Source organism: Odontesthes bonariensis, chromosome 13, assembly GCF_027942865.1.
Source record: "Odontesthes bonariensis isolate fOdoBon6 chromosome 13, fOdoBon6.hap1, whole genome shotgun sequence".
NCBI lineage: Eukaryota > Metazoa > Chordata > Actinopteri > Atheriniformes > Atherinopsidae > Odontesthes > Odontesthes bonariensis.
In genome coordinates, this window is record NC_134518.1 from 21,498,339 (window position 1) to 21,516,668 (window position 18,330).

Sequence of the window (18,330 nt, forward strand, 5' to 3'; positions counted from 1 at the left end):
TTTACAGGCTACTGTCAGGGAAATCTTTTTCTCAGCGTTGATATCTTAACCAAATTTCACAGCGAGCCATCCGGTGGTTGGTGAGATACTTTTAATTGACCTGAAAAAATACCAACCTCATTGTAATGCAACCCAAAAAGTTAAGGCATTCCTAAAGTCTATGAGATATGGGGCATTGCCCGTCCTTTAGCTGCACCACCAATATGGCTAACAAAACCTTTGACAGCATTGTAAAGTATGATTTGAGTATATGGATTGATGCGTTTAAAAATTAATGAAGGTAGTGAAGAGTGAAGTGAAGAGGCTTTGAAAGCAAAAGGTGCACATAGACTGGCTGTCTGGGCTTTTTATTTATTTTTTGTTAGAATTGTATATTCTTTTCTGGTTTTCCATTTAAAAAGAAAATAAAAAAGATAAGAGCATTTAAATGCTCTGCACTTCTGTTACCTTTTGTAATTTGTGGCCGACTTATTTTTTCTTATGTTGGATAGCTGAAGCAATAAGTTATTTTGTTTGTATTTTGTTCGCCTTCCAACCTGCGAAAGACTGACTGTAGCCCTACTGTTGTGTTCTGGAGCTGTTGTGCAATTTAAAGCCTCGCTGAAAAGGCAACTCTAACTGTCAGAGTTGGACAATTCATGTGGGAATACTCATCCTGGCAGTTTTGTGCAGGTTTTTGCCACTGTTTTTTCTGGCAAACAACCTATTCAACTCCCATGAAGCTTCCCCCCTGCCTCAGCACAGAAACACATGAATATTGTGCTCAAACAAATTTTCAAAGTGTCAATAATCAATATGTAAGGAGGAGCGACCATATTAACCCAAATATTGTTTAATTAAGATACTGTATACAGAGAGACAGTTTGTGTATAATGTTCTCATATCTAATACTGGTGAGCTCAAACATGAGAGCAACGATGTTATCTGTGGTTTGACGTTCAGTTATGCCTTTGTCCTGTTTTCAGGGAAATCTGTTTTACAATGGGTTTATTCAAGTGGTGCAGTGACTTCCCATTGATAAAATATCTGTACCTCAGTTTGTTGAGAGGTCTAGTGACTTTTTCTACTAAATGAAGAAAATTACTAAAAGGAAAAAAAAGACAGCTTTGATGCCAAACAAGCCAAATATCTAGCCCTGTCAGGTATTAATTATATAACATTAATGTCTTGATCTATGTGTTAAAGCGATAGCATTCACTCATTTCAAGCCTCTTGTGGCTTCGTGTAGACATAACCAAAGGTGTGCATTATCAGCTTCCTTTGGTCATGTAAAAAAGATGCGGTTCATCAAATTGGCTGAAAATGTCACTTTTTTGCCTGTTCAAACTAACTGAACAGTCTGTGTTACAGTGAACTCTGATAGGCTTCTTACTCTTAAGGGTTTTATGGCACTGAGAGTATACAGCAGAGCACATTTGTTATCAGGCTGAGCAAAAGCTCATCTTTCCCTCGACTTGTGGATGCCATCTTCACCGTCATCTCTGCTGTCTGCAGAGGTGTGAGGGACCCAAAATGCTATAGCAAATATTCAGCAAAGTTTTTTTCTTGATAATTTGATTCAGGCATCTTGAAAAAAAAAAAAAAAATACCAAGCTGCTTTACTAGAGTTTAGTCTTGTGCTGTGTTGAGAGTGATTTGTGAATGCTGCTGGTGAGAATGGCATCAAGATTTGTAACAGAGAAGCACCCGGCAGCTCGCTCAGACATGACATCAACAAGTTCAGTTTTCATCAGATTAATGGAAAAGAGTATGTGTCGGGAAAGAGCTTTAGATAACACCAGTGACACCGACTTGAGTTTCTGCACCTATGCCCTGTATATCACAAATAAACGTTCTCACATAAAAAGCAGGTCACAGTGAACAGAAATCCATCTCAGGGCCTGTCACCCCCCCAGTGTTTGTTATGTAGTCTTTCACTGAGCCACAGCACTCCAGATTAAGGGGGCCTGGCTGGTACATCTCATCCCATGCACCAGTGACATGAGGCAAGCACACACACCTGCAAAGCAGGCAGATATTATGCAGCATAACGCTCACTTGCACATCTGTTGAGGAAGAGACTGGATGATTTATTTATTAGCACCCAATTAAAACTTCAGGAACAAGAACACTTCAATGGGAATATAAATATCAAATAGAGTAAGCTCTACACGGCTATTTAGTCATGCAATCTGGCTTCTTCACCACGGCACGCTGGTGAGAGAAAGAGAAGCTGAAGATCAGGAAATGGAAGAGGAAACACTCAGATCTTTTGTGCAGAAAATAAAGACGAGAAAAGAAAGAAATTCCTTAATTTCATTCACGTCATTCTCACCACCTTCTCAGATTTGTTTCTTGTGATTTCTTTTTCATGTCCTCCCTTTTCTTTTTAGAGAAATGGGGTCAGTATTTCATTTCGACTGGAGCTCTGACAACAGTGAAGGACACTGGATTGGCCTCACTTGCTTTAGTGCAGGAATAAACGTTGTGTGGCATTTGTTGAGCCCACCAGGGAGTAAAGACCATTATTGTTAGAGTGAATATAGATTTTTGCACAACTAAATATGGACTCATTTCTCTCATTGCAGTCACACATAGATGTAAAGTCATGTAACTGCAGGTACTGTTACTGCTGTGTATGTATAACAACACACACATCTCTGTCACAGATTTTCCTCATGCTATCATCGGACAAATCAGGGACTGTTTTTTGCTGCACCTCTCCCCACAGGTGCTACTCCATAATGCCTCTTCCTAACGGCAGCCGAGGGACTGTTAATGTGCAGGACACATGGCCTACTTCCTCCTCAATTAATCCATCAAGCCTAAGATACTTTTAAGGATAAGTGTCTTCTCTCACACTGATCCGAGTTTCATTTGAAAGTCATTACTTAATTAAAAAAGATTGGTATCAGGAGGTTAAAGAAGGGGGAAAAATTCTCACAGGATGCTAAGTAATTTCCACAGAGATGTATACATCAATTATAAGCTTATAAAAATACACTCTGAAAAATAAGTGGAGCAGAGAGCTGCATCGCAGGGCCCTGTCAGGTATGTACACAAAGGAAAAAAGGACCGTTTAAACACTAATGTACCTCACGTGAAGCAAATGAAAGAAATCACTTGCTGTCTAATTCATAATGGACAATATGGACAATCACAGGCTTGCTTTACATGAACATATTTATTTTTCATCTTCAAGAGCTTTGAACAAGCACCTCCAGTCTGTCATATTTTGGCATCTCAGCCAAAAGAAGTTGGAGTATGGAAGCGAGTATATTATTCCTCACCGGCTGCCCACCTGTGAGTACTGCCAGTCTGACAACATTGGTTATTTGTGTTGTGTTCAGAGGAGTTTGAAATGCTGTGCCGTGGGGAGTGTTTTCTCATTTTACATTTAAAGCTAGAGTTTCCGAGCCTTTACCCGAGCCTGATTAGGCCTGTCAACACCAAAGAAATCTTTCTGTATTTTCCAGCCAAACTCCATGTCTGGGATGACATTACCATGCTGACACACTGGTTGGAGCAAATTTGATGTCACCACGTACTAAAATACGAGTTGGAGCAGCCAATGTGATGTGGCACCAGCTGGAGCGAAGTTTCGGCAAGTTTTCTGGGGGGAAAAAAAGGAGAATTCAAACCAACAAACAAAGAAATCAGTATTCAGATGAACAGTCAACAGCAAGAAACAACTATTAGTTGTTCTGATGAAGCATTGTCTTTGTTAGAGTACTGAAAGATGAGAGGGAACTGAGGGCAAAGAGTTCTTAGTAGCTGCATGTAGATTTTAGCTATTACATTCACTCTACACAAATATTGCAACATTTATTGACTTATAACTGTGGAAGTATGCTCTCTCCTGTGCTAAAAAGCTGACAAACCTCGCTGGCCTTGATCATCACCTCACCTGCCAACCTCATCGCTCAACGTTTGTTCACTCTGTGCTTTTTCTCCTCTACAGTTATTTACACGTGGGAAGACGTGCTACTCGGGATGGTCGGCTTCACCTGCAGGTAGAGGTCATCAGTGTGTATTCTCAGTCTTTGTAAGATTACTTTTATTGCCAGAGGGTAAAGACCAAAGTTCTACAAACCTTGTTGAGAGGTAAAGGTAGCTTTCTCAAACCTGTAAAGAAATGTACAGAACTGCATGATGAACATTTTAATGATATCATAATAATAAAGCTACTGAGTCGGTTCAACAAAACAAAAATAGATTGATAAAGTATAATTGGATTTGGGCCGTATCAGTATGTGATTCACTTCCTCCTAATGACATCGGATCCCCTGTCATTTGCATTTACAGCAGGTGTTAATGAGTGCTCATATTATCTCAGTTCTGTCCAGACTGTGATTTGATCTCAGTGTATTTGGCTGGCTTGTCCCCATAAATCATCTTGAATTCATGGTATGCAGGTCTAGCTGGATCTAGTACAAGTTAGCTTTGCTTCCAGCTTTAAGGATAACCTTACTTTCGGCTTGTGACATGCTGTTTGGGCTGCATTTACATTTGGAAAGGATCCAATCGCCGTCTGAATTAGAACAGCTCCAGGCAGGTTTATTTTCTATTCCGTAGCCTTTGATAACACACTATACTTATATATGTGTGTGTATATATATATATATGTGTGTGTATATATATATATATATTAGTGGTGGGCCGTTATCGGCGTTAACGTGCTGCGATAATTTGAGAGTCTTATCGGGCGATATAAAAAATATCGCCGTTAATCTATTCTCAAAGTTGGGTTGGGAACTGGGTCAAAATAGGTAGCCTAAGCAAACTGTGATGACTTTTACCTTGATATTTTAGCTCGGGTGTCTGCCGTTAGGTGTGATTAAAACAGAAGAACGCCACTTTGCAGAAGCCTGTGCTAGGCAGTTTATGGAGGTCGCTAATCTGTGGGGGATAGTTGACAAAATCTGCTCTGTTGGAACAGACAGCGCTCCTAAGGGAGGATACTGCGCGTGTGGCGCAACAGAGACGCACTGCACACAACGCTATCTCAACAGCAGCACCACCTGGCCCTCCCAACAAGTGCTGAATATGAGAAGTTGGCGAAGCTAGAGAAACTGCTGGAGCCATGCATGTGAATAAGCTGGTCTGCCCTAATGCTGTGTGTACACCAAGAGCGACCTCGCTGGAGAAGCTTCGCTTGAGAATTTGCTTTGGTAGCTTTGGTAGCTCGTGATGTCACATTTAGAATGTTAAATTCTTAAAGGCACCGCGGCTGTGCAGCACCCCCGCGGAAAAGAACATGAGGAAAGAGAGGGCAGGGACACGAATAAACGTTTTGTTATTTACAATTTGTTATACAAGATATACATCACGTTACAAATTATGTAAAACTACATTAGGTACACCTGAGAAGAGCAGGAATAGCAGAGGCAGCTGTGAAAAAGAAACTAAATTCGAAATAAAATCCGAAATAAATCCGAAATAAAACTTAATTGCAGTGAGAAAGGTATGCGTGGGGTTACTACACTATTGTATTGAAGCACTCGACACGGCAATTGCAACAGTATCAGGATTAAACGACTATTGTTTGGATAGGAACTAAAGTTTACACGTCTGTTTCCGCGAACCCCGCGAATTGACCCCTGAATATGAGCCATTTTAATGGCTAGATTAATCTAGATTAAAAAAATCAATCTATGCCCACCACTAATATATATATATATATATATATATATATATATATATATATATATATATATATATAGGTCCCATGATCATGCAACATGTGAAAGGTTCTGTAGCACTTACATTGTTCCATTGTTATAAGTTAAAAAACGTATTTCTCTATATTTTATGGTATTTCATTCACTTTTGTGGCTGATCAAAACACATCTGGTCATGCTTTAGCATTAAATCTTTTTTTTCCCTCTTGCTCTATATTTTTGAAAGCCTCCATCAATGTCTCCCTTAACAAAGCGAGAAAGCAAGGGAAAGTGTGAGCGTGGAAATCTTGTTAAAGAGGAGTTAAATCACTCACAAAACAGCAGCACATCTGTAAAATTAATAGAAAAGCTTTTCATAACACGGTGCCTGTCTGACAAGTTGGCAGCCTGCCACATATCACTAGAGTGTCCTTATTACCTCTGACATATTAGATGTGATGCGTTTTGTAGCTGTGGTAATAAACTAGAATCCTCAACATCAACATACTCTGCTGACAGGTCCACATCATCAGCATGTTCCATTTGATCCTGTCTTTGCATCTTTGGGCATCTGTCATTCACTTAGGAAAGAACAGATGGTTGCATGAGTGACAACAAGACAACAGGGTGTACAATGAAACGAAAATAAATGTAAATAGTTTTTGATGGTATTCACGCAGCTTTTGTCTCACTGTACAGATTGTGTCTGCATGTGTCTACCTCTCTTTGACATGTGCTCTTCTTCTGCAGGACGCTTCCTCATTCATGATATGTGTGTTTGGCGCCAAACTTCTTTTCTCCTGCGACATCAGGAGTAAGACAAGGCCTGAGGAGGGCGTTGGAAACAGGTAAAGACTTGTCAGTTGGTCGAAAAGGAAAACCTGCACACAAGCCAAGCTTAGGATGATTTATAGGGCTTATTTCTGAGAATGGTAAAGTGAAATTAATCACGTTCCCACCTGACAAAGCTGCTCAGCAGTGATAAATGACAAGCTGCCAGGGAGAGACAGTGAGCCATCCATGTAGCGCTTGCCGATGTGCTCTTTCCTCAGATAGCCTGACCTGGGGTGCTGCCTTGCCAGATGCCCCCCTCTGGATGGCCAGTGCCAGGCGTACTGGGGGAAGCCCTGTTCCCTCCTGCTCTACTTCCACCTAAGCTGGGTACCCATGGAGATGCCTAATGACTTGGGGACAACCTGCCAAGCATATGGGAAGTGGAACGGCGGCTTAGCCTACCAGCTAATGCTGTTGTCTCATGGCTGGGTCTGTAAAGGCCACAGAGCAAGTCATGTGTTACTTCCAAGTTGTCATGCAAGAAGACATAATACAATTCGAAATGTATGGGAAAGAAAGAGCACTTCATTTTATTCCAAAGGTGGCTTTCCTGCTTATTCGAGACAGGAGCAGTGTTCCACACTTACCTTCCTCTGCAACAAAAGTGAAAACCTGTATACCCACAACCTATTTGCACACCTGTCTTCTCCTCATACAGAGATAAAGTGTGAATGGGCCTTTAGCAGAGCAGAGGTTTGGACAGCACAGCAAGAAAATCACATTTAATGACAAATTAATCATGGCTGCATTCCAAACAGAGGAGGCCCTTGTATTGTGACTGCTCTGCTCACTGGGGCACTTGTTATTAACTACACAGGCTTTTGCTGCTGTAACAAGTTAAAATGACTGCTGCGCCAAAGATCTGTAAACAGTGTTGTTTTGTGTGTGTGTTTTATTTTGTTTTTGTTTTTCAGCAATATTCTCTTTCATATAGCTGGAAACTAAGTTCAGCCAAAGATTAAACCCAGTGGGCTATTTCATGTTTCTGATTAGTTTTATATTCATAAATAGACATTTTATACTACACTCTGCAACACACCACAACAATCTTCATTCTGTAAATTGTGCATTCTTGTGTTCATTCAAATTGCATTAGTATCAAGAAGACTACTTGCACTAATGACAAACAAGCTGCTTACTTGTCAGCACATAGTGCAGTTAAATAGTGATGGGGAAGTGTGAGAGGTTTCACTATTATACTGCACGACAGCTTACATATGAGGTATAGCGGCAGAAATATCCCCCTTTTTCAAGACTGGCATCTTTGATGATTTTTTTTCAATGCTCTTTTAGCAGATTAGAAAATATGGTTAAAAATGAATATGGATTCTGGGTTTCTTTATTATGGGAAAGACATCTCACAGTTAGGCATAAAATTAAAACAATCACTCAATTACAAGAAAAAAAGTGCTTGTGAAAAAGTGTATTGTCATTATCATATTCCATGTTCATACTTTTAGTGATCCTGACCCATCAACCAGGGATCATATTTGCCTGAACCCAAAGTATTGATTCAGCTGTGCATTTCCACTAATACAGACCTTCCACAGCCCTTATGCAGGCATGTGAAGGAGATTATTGTACACTGTGATGTGCTTTTGACCTCATGACGTCGAGCTGGAGAAAAGACTAAGTTTACAAGAATAAAGCCCTCTGTAAACAGCTCTTGTTTAGATTTTTTTTTTGTTTGGAGACCTACTGTACATGCAGTGTGGCCTTCAGATCCAAATGGAAATGGTGATTTAATTTGATATTCTGTGTAATTTTCTATTCTTATATAAGAGGCCTGGTGTGTGAGTAATATCATGTCACAGACTATTTGGTGCAACATTTATTCACATGCTCACATATAGCTTTTGCGTAGTATAAAACATCTTTTTGGCCAATCAGAGCACGGCAAACAGTCCTTACCTCATTAGTGACATTGCACCATTGGTTGGTCCCGTTTTTCTCCATAAATCGGGTTAAGCCATTTAATGCCCTCAACAATAATGTAGACATTAGAAGCCATTGATTGAATGGCCATGTTTCTCTGTTGTTCTGTTTAGATGTGCATGTGCACATGAAGAATGACTACCCTAAAAACCCAAAGCAGTCACCTGTAGCGTGATTTCACTCTCTCTCGTGAAAATAAATAATCTTTACTCCTGACAGCAGCATAATTAATAGTGATGTTTAGCAGGTCCATTTCAACAGACCCACTTAATCTAATTTTGTTTCCACTTGGCGATTTGTAAATTACTGCAAAATGACGCACCATTTACCACTGTCTCTGCCTGCGACAATGGCAATTTTTCTTCCTGTGCAATTCTCTCTTCTTGTGGCTTTCTTAGCTGAGGATTTTTAAAAAAGAAACACTCATCGCTTCTTCTTCTTCCTCCTCCTTCATTTTTTCCCCCCTCAGCTGGTCTCTAGCTCCCTTACTCCCTTCTCTGCTTTTCTCTCCAATTTAGCGGCATTCTAAGCCGCTGAGACTCTCTAACACATTAGCTGTTTTACAGCTTCCCCAGAACACATTATGAGCACTGATCTAAAATGTCAGCACTACAAATGCCTTGTCCACCTTCCATTATTCGCCACTAAATGTTAAGCGTTTATATTCACACAGTGTTACATTGACATTTGAGAACAAGAAGTGAGAGGATGGCCTGGTCATTTGCAACACTGTTGCATATCATTTGTTAACATGCTTGCGAATTACAATCATATATTTGCTAAAAATGCCTGTTTTCCTATCTTCACTTTTCCTAGAGACAGATATTTAAGAGTTCTGTTCTTAAAGAAATGTATGACAAGGAATAGGTTACACCAACCTCTGCAAAATAGAGATTTTTAAAGCCAAATATCACAAAAAACATCTGGCCTAATAATCGATATATAAAGAAAAATACCCTTCAAATGTAACTGTGGAAATGTTTCCAGTCTGTTACTCAGCATATTGGGGAGGAAAAAATGTGAATTCCTCAAAGGCCCATGTTGTCACTTCATGCTTACTTGATATTCTGTGCAACTCTGTCTGACAATGTGACATTCACTATGACTTACTAACATTGTCACACCTCTGAAAAATGTTGATGCTTTCATTGTTTTTTAACTTCTCCTTTCTGTATAAATCATGGGCAGATTTAACAGAAATAACACTTTACCTGTCCTCACATAATGCAAAAGATGTGGCACAAAGCCAAAAATAATGGATGTCATAGTCTCGCCTTCCTCTTTTTCCGGGAGGATTAATGAGGCGAAGCAAAATGTTTGAACAAACCTATTGGCCTCAACGGAGAGCAGGGGCCTGACCTGACCACCACTCACAATGTCAAATAGCTGGACTGTCATTTTATACATGCCATGGACGACTGATGGAGCTTAACAAATGCCACCAAGTAAGAGAAAATACAATTAGCAGGCTCGTTGGACAGGGCAGGAGGCAGCCATTTATTTCAACTGCTGGCTGACAGCTACTTGCGCTGCTTTCAAATTTCTGCTCAATTCAGTGCATTTGTGGCTGTAAATCTGTACGTAACATATCTGGATCTGACCTCTCTTCGTTGTACAATTATAAAGTGCCTTCGTGTACTTTAGTGGATAACTGTCTTCATCTTCAGGAGAAAGTGGCCGTGCTGTCTGGCAGGAATCAAACCCCACACTATGCCCCGTAATAAACAATTATCTAAGTGGTACTTGGATGGGGTAATGCAGTTTCTGGGAGGGATGATTAGAGTTGTTTAGGACATTGATTGATTGAGTGACTTGTGGCACAACATGTCCAATGACAATGAGAAAATGTGTTTATTTGGGAAGGCTACTCTCTCTTAGAGTGAGAGGGAGAGAGAGAAAGTATGAAGAAAGTAGAAAAAAGAAAAAAACACAGTAAATAAATGATGAGCTTCGGGAGAAATTGAGAGGAGAGAGTGCAAATTATGTTCCCAGTACAACTGTGGTAGCACAGCAATGATGGCAACTAAGTATTGATTGGTTCCAGCTAACTGTAAACCAAGACCTCTCTGAGCTGAGAGGCCATTTTAAATCATAGCACAAAAGATGTCTTTTTATTTTTTCCATCAATCTATGAGGTTTAGACCAAATAGACACACTGGACCGCTATACAAACCACCACTGTAAACAAATCAGAGAGAGAGCAGGTGTGTGAGCATCCTCTGCAAACAAGCTATCGGACAATGTCTCCAAGGAGCTGTGATGCAGCCAAACAAGAGTCTGCTGAGGTACATATTAATAAATAAATAAAATAAGACAAATTTGTCAGAGGGGAGATGAAAAGGGGTGCATTACTGCTTCATGCCCACCCCCCCCCTCCCACCCCAAGAAAAAGTTCTTGTCATTTCCAACACCTTTCCAGGATTACATACAATTTTCCAAATTCTAACATCTAAGTAATACATGTATTTAATACACGTATTAAAGGCTAATGGAGTGCAGCCAGTCCGCTTTTAGATTTAAATCTAAATTCAAGTCTTTGGACCATTTACAATGATCTTTATTTCTGAATAAAAGTGTCATCCAATTTTTACAGACTGGATGAAGAAAACCTAATTAAAAAAATATAAATAACACTTGGCCATTTATTTATTGCATTTGGTGAGGGAAATTATCCAGTGCTACATACATGTGAGCAGGGGGGAAATGACATGAACCTTCATCAGTTACTTACAAGGTGGAATTTGTCACATGTGTCAATCACTGGGATGACATCCAGGTTAAACAAGTGCCTTTTTTTTTTCTATTGTGGACCCTAGAAAAAAAAAGAGTTGTTGATGCTCATCAAGCTAGAAAAGGTTACGAAATCACACCTTAAAAGTTTGGACATCAATCTACTGTCAGACAGGATCTGTACAAATGGGGAAAAATCAAGATCATTCTTACACCTCCAAGGAGTGTTCGACCAACAAAGATCAGTCTGAGAGCAAGACGTGTGATATTTCTGTGAAGCAAAAAAGGATCCAAAAATAACTTCCTAACCATAACAGGTCTCTCTCAGAGCAGCTGAGTGTGAATATTGTCCATGAGTCCACTATTGAGATCTCAAAATAGAAATAGTGCACAATATAAGGCTGCAAGGATGAAGCCAAAGCTGTATAAAAGGGACAATCCTGTCTGTGTGTCATTTTGCTAAAGATAAAGTGAAGAATTTGGTGGCTGTCGGGAAAAAGAGTGTACAGAAGATTCCAAATTAGAGAGTGTCTGGTGTATTGATATATTAAAGATTATTATATTTATAACAGATTATTTGGTGTCAGGATGGGCTACAGAGGGACCGTTCACCAAAGGCTTAGCTTAGTTTTTCTCAGCAGCAGTAGGTCGTGACTCACCTACTCTGTGCCAAACTCCATCAGAGAATCCGTCAAGCTGTTCAAAAAATTATTTCTCAAAGCAAAAAGACTTTGGTCTTTCAACATTAACAGTCCATAATATTGTGAGAAGATTAGGGGTGTCTGGGGAAGTTGGATGTCCACGATCTTTGAGCCTTTAGGTGTCACTACATGAGAAACTCTCATGCTACCATTGTCTTTATGGCTTTGTGGACTTTGTGGCGTTATATAAGAAGGAAGCAATGAATCAATCCTGTGCAGGAATGCCTTTGAGATCTCTGGGCATGGGCTCATCTCAAACAGACAGAAAGACGGTGTATTCTTTAGTCACATGACTATAACAATAATGATAAAACTAAAATAACATCCTCTGTTCCCAGCAATTGAACAGTGTAATTAAAAAGAGAGGTGACATAATTACGCCCCACAAAAATATGACCATCCCAACTTTTTTTGGAGTCTCATTGCATTAAATTTGAGATTTGTATAAATGTTTTAAATGCACTGAAATTTATCAGTGAGGACTAGAATATAAACCAGAATATATGTTCAAACAAAGTAACAAAATATAGCTGCAAGCAGCAATTTGTGCCTTCTAATCACTTTGGTGGCAAGCACGTAATTCAACGAAAAGCTAAGTTTTTGTTTTTTTGGGTTTTAGAAAACGTTCCAACATTTCTGGCAATGGATTTTCATCTTAGTTCACCTTATATTTGACATGGGCTCCCGACATGTTAATATTCGACTGCTTATGTATTTCAAATAGAAGGTTGCTTTTGCGAAATTTCATGTCATGCCTTTGCATTTTTGACAAAATTAGAAGACAAGTAATCTTCAAACATTATTAAAGTGAGATGGTTAGCCGCATAGCTGATTACAGTGGGAGTAAGCAGGCTATAATTTGGGGTTTTGGGGTTAGGATTAGAGGGTCAAAAGTAGGAGTTAGTGTCAGAATCTGGCATTAGGGAGTTACAGTAAGATTTGTAGATGGGGAAAAGCAAAAAATGTGCAGTGATGACTGAACTAACTTTAACATATCTCTCTGCCAAATATCCAGAATGATTGACTCACAGGGATTGAAGTTATATTAACAGGCTGTTTTACATGTCCCATGGTGCTCTTCGCACAGTGGGGCTCTTAATCCAGCCCTTTTGGTGTCTACTTATGTGCTTTTATGGATGATGGAGCCATCATTGAGCCCACGTCTGTGGCACCTAGAGCCTTTTGCCTTTTTCCATTTGCACCTCCTTCCGGAGTACAGCAATACACCATTTTAACACAAAAGCCTTATGTAATGATAGCGAAAGAGGTTTCTATTATTTATACAGGTAGAATGATTATTTAAAAGCACCAAAGCTCCTTCACATGTCAGTTTCCTCAGTGATTATCTCTCTTGTTTTACCCTCTGATTTTCCTCAGAGGTTGATTTGTTTTAGGTTTGTTTTTTTTCAGAAAATCATGATGCATAGTATTGTGCAAAATACAAGCATATGCATTCATATGAAAATGCTCAGGAAAGAATAATGTATAACTTCATGCATTTCAAGTAGGTCAGGTTCCCCTCTCACCATGCAGTCATCTCCTTAAATGAATATTTGCACAGTATTGATTAGCATTAAACCCACAGCAGTGCCTTTCATTTGCATGTGGCAGGTTGAGATGGCAAATTTAGGGTAAAAAATAAATGACATAAACCATGAAAAACAGAGGGAGAGATGGAAAAACTGGTAGATGCAAGATGAAAGATGGAATGTAGGTTGCATGGCTGGTGGCAAAGATATCAAAAAAATCTTTTCTCTCAACAGGGCTTCCCTTAATAATCCAACCATTATCTTGTGTTTCTCTGCTCACCATCAGGCCTCAGACTGCCATGCTTTGCAATCTGGTCTCATCAGCGCAGACAGCTAGATAGAGAGAAGAAGCAGCGAGGCTGGCAAGAAGTGCAAGGCGTTTCAGTGAATGGTTGGCCGGGCACCTCACTGTAGGATACCAGAGAGATAATAATGTGTGGAGGCAAGCAGGAGCCGTGTATGTCTTGCAAAGGAATAATTGCTACCCTTTCAAGAGCCATTTCTTAATTGGCCTGGCTGTTGTTGAGGGGAACTTGGAGAGGAGACAAGTGAAAGAAAGAGAAGGAGTTAGAAAAGAAGATGGAGAGAGGAGAGACAAAGTCTCCTGCTCACAACTCGGTACGTGTGTGCGTGTGTGCGTGTGTGTCTGTGTCATGGGGGCGGTTGTTGGTGGAGCCGAGTCTCCTTCCACATTCGCTGCACCTCTGTTGCCCTGGGAGCAGTAGTCATGGAGCTGCTCTTCCACCAAGAGATATTTCATACACACACACACACACACACACACACACACACACACACAGAAGACTATTGCACACAGACTACATGCATACAGGAAGACACATCCACGCAGACGTGCTCAAAGGAGCAGAAAAACAGGCCTAAATGCAGATTGCCAGTCTTACTCTTTTTGGCAGAGCTCACTGTTTACAACAAACCTTTACTTTTTTTTCCCAGTTTTACACTTGCTCACAAAGTGCAGTATTTTCTAAGGGCATATTGATCAGAGTTCTTTTTGCAGGTTACATCATAATTCAATAAGTTCCCCCAAACGTAGCAAAATTTGAATCATATTTGGTTTTTGACAGTCTGACAGATTGTGTACAATGGATCGATCTGTTTTAAGTCTTTACGATAGATGAACATTCCAACCTGGAGCCCCTGGGTTAGATCTAGGTGTAAATGTGTCGTTTTCAAACAGAAGAGGGCATCCATTAAAACAATGCTTAAAAATGATGGGGTTTATTTCGGTTTAACAAATGTTAGAGGGTTACAGCTGACATTTTTTAAACGGGTTCAGTAACATTAACATGAGTTTATAAAATTCATTATTGATCTCACTCTAACTTGGTGATGACAATAACAGTTTTCTTTTTTTTTTTTTTAGAATTCTCCTGTTTCTTTCATCCATTGAGCCGAAGGCTGTTTCGTTTAGACAAGCTCTTCTGGAACGGCTACTGAATGAACTTGAGGATGTTTTTCAGGTCAAAGTTACAAGTAAACAAGTATTCCTATCGCTTAAGGGTTTGAAGAAGTTTTCCTAAAGTTTTTATGCCTTGAAGTGTAAACTAAAATAATTTATAGAGAGGTCCATGTGTTAGATATCTGAACTATTGACTTTACAATTCCAGTGTGGACACATATGGCTTCTAATTTAGTTTTCCAGTCAATACGTCCATTTCCCCTACATTCCTTCATGTTGCTCAATAAAATTTATAATGATTTGCCTTTTCAACTGCACAAAAATGAAGGACTTTGCTTCGACAAAAATGACCAGAGTCCAGTGGATGACTTCTTCTGTGGAGGGTTTTTGACCTCATTGAGTTGAACAAGCAGAAGCCAGTCTGTTTGCGACACGTCCGAAGAAAACTAACAACCAACTGCACAAGGGCACAACTTGAGGAAACTGGATTTTGAAGGAGTAGCATGAGAGCCCATTGCACAGATCTCTGTTGAAATGTTTTGGCCAAGGTTGGACATTCAGATCTGCTAGGATTATTCTGCTTTAATGAACATTCATGAACATTCCTCCTTTGGCACATAGGTCATTTTGAAGTCTGGTCATCAGGGCAGACAGTGGGGTGATGATATCTAAGAAAAGTCCCAGGATGGACTCAAACTGGGTACATTTAGGTACTTTCCAGTGCTCACATCTAAGTTAAACTTCAAGAATGTCTAAAAGCTTGAAAACTTATTTTTGGTGTAAAAATTCTGCAAAACAAAAACTGAATCTTTTTAAGGATAATATATGGATGGCAGTGGGGTTTTTTTTTTTTTTTTATGGCTCTCTATAGTTGAAGTCTATAAGAAGATTCACATTTCTTTTTTTGAATATCAAGCAAAATCAAAAGACAACTTTTAATCAGCCACTGGATCTCGAGCAAGTCATTAGTAGTTCATTAGCTTATTTTGTGGATTCAGCACTTTTAAATGTAGTGTTGTCAAAAAGGATATCACAAATCAGTCAAGTCTGTACGTTGTGTGGAATGTCCTTATGTTCAGCTGGATGATTTGGAGACTTTTGAATACTTGTGAATATGGTACCCATTATCCATAGTTTTTTTCTCATTGTGAATCCCTTATGAATATGAAAATCTTCCATAGGAGCAATAGAGCACACATTGCCTGTAATCCATTAATTTCCCAAAAGTTCTGAATGTTTTTTCTTAAATTACAAATAAGAGACACTCTGTGTCTACCTTTGACTATTTAGAGAATAAAGATAAGGACCTCATCATGAGCATTCAGATAGTTCAATTCTGATCAGGTTTCCACAAACCTGAAAATTGAAATTAAATTCTTTGTATTAGACGTTACATTGAATTTTTTCTTCACCGCATTTTTTTCAACAGAAGCTTCTCTGAGTGCATCATTAACGTGGCAACGAGTTTCGATAATTCAAAACACGACAGGGAGAAAGCATTTTGAAGGCAAAGACAGTGGCCCTCATTTATCAAACTTGCGTAAGACGAAAAACGTGCGTAGGTCGTGTGTACGTTCTTTTCTGCGCAAAGGTTGGCATTTATCAAATCCATCGTGAGCGCAGGAAAGATGAAATCGCCACGACAGGTCTGAGGCCGTGTACGCACTTTTCCATTTTGACTTGCGGTGACTGCAATACAGCAGCGTCACTAGTGCGTGCTCAGGAGTCGCAACAAATCCCTTGGTTAAAATTACAGACTTATCACTTTAAAGAAGGCCCATGTTTTATTTGACTTCAACATAAATATAAACATAAACGCAAATTAAATAAATTAAACAAGTACAACTCCGTAATTGGAAGAGTGATGGCTCATTATTCAACCGTGCACCCTCACACCGAACAGGAGAGGCGCTTTAACACTGCGCATTCGCGCACGCGTGCCACTGTGGAGAGGTGTATAGGGCTCCTAAAGCTGGATCTGTCTCTCGGCTGCGGGGGGAACCCTATACGCCCGAAAAGGTATGCAATATTATTATTGCATGCGGGGATCTCCTTAACATTGCCCAAAAAAAATGGAGTGCCATTTCCAGATGTACATCCAGAGGACCCCGTACCCAGAGATCCCTACCACCAGCCTGCACAGCCAAGAGCGCTCAGGAGGAGAGAAGAACTTATTCAGCGATTCTGACTTTTGGTAAGCATTCTGTTATTCAAGGAAAAAAGAAAGGAGAACAACGATTTCTTTCAGCATTTATTCTGTGACTTCAGTGTTTCATTTATGTCTTTCAATGTACTGTCGATAGATTGCATGGTGTGTGTTAAAGCCATCATCCACTTCACGATCTCTGTTTGTCTTTCTAGGACCTCTGTGGTTAACACGGCTGGCCGGTGTGACGCTGCAGACCGGGGGGCAGAGGCAGAGGCAGACGCTTCGGATGTTGACGGGCCGCGTATTCGTTGCACGGGTCAGGTTGCCCGGATGCCACTTCGGATTCATCTGTGAATGAAAAATATTAGTTTGATTAGGAACCTCATTTGTGTTGAAAATTAAAGCAACTGTTTTATTTAAACGTCTTGGGTGTGCAGTCATTCTTACCATTCTCTAGCATGGGCGCATCAGTGTCAAGTTTCCCTGGCACGCCCGATGAGGACGTAGCTCCGATCACGCCAGCCACCCTCTCCTCCAAGGCACTCAAATCCAAACCTGGATTCCCCCCCCCCCCCCCCCCCCCGTTTGTGACATGCTGCGTCGGAGAGCTGCGACCTTCTTTTTCATATCGGACCACTTCTTCCTGATCTTACTGGAGAAAAAGTAAAACATCGCTCAATTTTAGATTTAATTTAATCTGGAGTTTATCACATTTTATTGACCATCACAGTAGGGGAAAATACATACCTCGTCCGGTCTGCGATTTACATCGCCAACGCTGTTGACAGCCGTCCCAGCTGTCAACGCTGTTGGCAGCGTTTCTTTGCCGCCTTTCGTCTATCCATGTCGCAAATTCTAGAGGTGCAGCCTTTTGTAGAAGGCGTGGTTAGGATCATTACGATGGATTTCAGCCACCGGATTTATCAACAGCCGCTCGGTCTTACGATGGGATTGGTGTGGTACGCATGTTCTGTAAATCTCACTTGAGCCTCTGCGTACGACGAGTTCTCCGCTCATATCTACGATGCTTTCTACGACGGCTTGATAAATGAGGGCCAATGTGTCTAATTGCCCACATGCTCCACAATTACATAAGGAGAGTGTGTGGCAAAATATATGAAGCGCTCACAGTTTTCCAATCTTCAGCTCCGCCTTGGGCAGCTTTGCCCAGATAAAGACAGTTATGTGACCAACCACAGGGATGTCCGGCAAAATCTACCTACAAGACATAGCAAAACTCATCTTTGAAAGAGTCCAGTCATTCCTTTGAATGGTGTTACAGTGTTTTTTTCCCCCCTCTTTTCTGTCCTCCCAAACCCCAGCTGGTCGAGGCGGATGGCCTTCCTTTCCAGTTAAAAGAGAGTCGTTCCTTTCCACAGGCGCTTTCAGGACA

General features: G+C 40.3%; 2 long non-coding RNA genes across 2 annotated transcripts; both read right to left on the bottom strand.

Moving 5' to 3' along the window:
* Positions 1–3,211: 3,211 nt before the first annotated feature.
* LOC142397323 (uncharacterized) lies at positions 3,212–6,682 on the bottom strand. Its single transcript, XR_012772691.1, has 6 exons — positions 6,599–6,682; positions 6,360–6,465; positions 6,148–6,220; positions 4,073–4,104; positions 3,887–3,986; positions 3,212–3,592 (listed from the first exon to the last, which is right to left on the bottom strand). It is a non-coding gene; the product is annotated as an uncharacterized LOC142397323 (long non-coding RNA).
* Positions 6,683–17,026: 10,344 nt separating this feature from the next.
* LOC142397324 (uncharacterized) lies at positions 17,027–17,467 on the bottom strand. Its single transcript, XR_012772692.1, has 2 exons — positions 17,385–17,467; positions 17,027–17,285 (listed from the first exon to the last, which is right to left on the bottom strand). It is a non-coding gene; the product is annotated as an uncharacterized LOC142397324 (long non-coding RNA).
* Positions 17,468–18,330: the final 863 nt, after the last annotated feature.